General features: G+C 49.9%; 1 non-coding gene across 1 annotated transcript; it reads right to left on the bottom strand.

Moving 5' to 3' along the window:
* Positions 1 to 858: 858 nt before the first annotated feature.
* LOC143364776 (5.8S ribosomal RNA) lies at positions 859 to 1,013 on the bottom strand. Its single transcript, XR_013084290.1, has one exon. It is a non-coding gene; the product is annotated as a 5.8S ribosomal RNA (ribosomal RNA).
* Between the last annotated feature and the right edge of the window lie 805 nt (positions 1,014 to 1,818).

Below are 1,818 nucleotides of genomic sequence, written 5' to 3'. Positions count from 1 at the left end.
TCATCGATCAAACCAAAGAGACACGAGATCTCGGTCGTCATTCAATTCAACGAACGTGGCGATGGAATCCGCAACGGATTAGCGAGGACACGCGACGACGGGGAAATTATTCGACCCGATACAAGTACGCGTGCGCATCCCGCACAATGCCAAATGTTGCTATGTCCATCAGTCATCAAAGCGTTCGTAGAACGAGAGACCACTGTCTCGCGAACTCTAAGAATATGTTTGTCGAAGTCGCTGGCAACGACGACCCTCCGCCGCAATTATGTGTAGAGAGACACATCCACGCACAGACGTATTTTATTTTATATATCATCTCCCTGGGGCTTACGTTGCACGCCACAGTTGCGCACACAGATTTTACACGGGTGTCCGGTATCTCTTTCTTTATTTGTGTCCATTCACTGTAGTCTCTTGAGACTCTTATACCTTTCGTATACGCATCATTTCAGACGACGTCGGGAGCGCGTAAAATGTTCGAGAGTGAAACGCTTCTTCCGCAATGCGAATCGTTCCAGAGAGAGAGGAGAGAGAGATTTCGATCGTCGGAGCGGTGTTCACGGGCGGTCGTATTGAAAATACGACTCACGACGCCGCAAAACACTCACGCAAGTCCGAATGTGATACCCATTCCTATTTCCTTCTTCTCACGAAGACCGTTAGACGCAATGTAAAATTTGCAATTTTCACAGAACCGCGTCAAACGCCGACGAAACGTCCATCGTTCGCTCGTACGTAGCATCTTTGCAACCCGACTCAGAAACGCTCTTTGCGCCCTCCACAAAATTCGACATGGAGAGGTAAGCGACGGCGGGGACTTACAAGAGCAACGCAAGCAGTATTTGGTTACGTAAACGACCCTCAGCCAGGCGTGGTCCAGGAATTGTATCCGTGGACCGCAATGTGCGTTCGAAATGTCGATGTTCATGTGTCCTGCAGTTCACACGTTGACGCGCAATTAGCTGCGTTCTTCATCGACCCACGAGCCAAGTGATCCACCGTTCAGGGTAATCGTATAATTTGATTTATAATCAATATATAATTATGTCTCTTGTTCTGCGGTTCATAAGAACGCCGATACCTGAAAGCTCCAACCAGCGCGCGAAGGAGATTCAGGCGTCGTTTTTAAGGACGACACACGATCGTCCGTAGAAACGGAAACCGTCGCGAGTACGCGATTGCAATGCGCACACGTATCCGACGGCCGGGCGGAAAATACATTGAAAAACCTTTAAAGTGGAAAACACAGGAGGAGAATTCAGAAAACGACGGGGATCATAGACAACCCGATACTGGATCCCGACACTTCTCCTCCTCCTCTCTCTTATTGGAGAATGAACTCGATAACTAACGGACTTCACAGCCGGCTCTGGCCGTGCGCGATCGTTCGTCCCAAGCTCTTGTGCACTGTATTATCGCCACACAGAGAGTAGAGTGTCAGAATCGCACACAGCTTTACGCGAGCTACGCAGCCGGTCCTCTCGAAACACATTTCCAATTGTGCACGGAGAACGATTATTCGATACTAGCGGACTTCACAGCCGGCTCTGGCCGTGCGCGATCGTTCGTCCCAAGCTCTTGTGCACTGTATTATCGCCACACAGAGAGTAGAGTGTCAGAATCGCACACAGCTTTACGCGAGCTACGCAGCCGGTCCTCTCGAAACACATTTCCAATTGTGCACGGAGAAAGATTATTCGATACTAGCGGACTTCACAGCCGGCTCTGGCCGTGCGCGATCGTTCGTCCCAAGCTCTTGTGCACTGTATTATCGCCACACAGAGAGTAGAGTGTCAGAATCGCACACAGCTTTAC

The sequence above is a fragment of the Halictus rubicundus genome, unplaced genomic scaffold (genome assembly GCF_050948215.1).
Source record: "Halictus rubicundus isolate RS-2024b unplaced genomic scaffold, iyHalRubi1_principal scaffold0976, whole genome shotgun sequence".
Taxonomy (NCBI): domain Eukaryota; kingdom Metazoa; phylum Arthropoda; class Insecta; order Hymenoptera; family Halictidae; genus Halictus; species Halictus rubicundus.
This window is presented reverse-complemented; position numbering and strand designations above follow the sequence as displayed.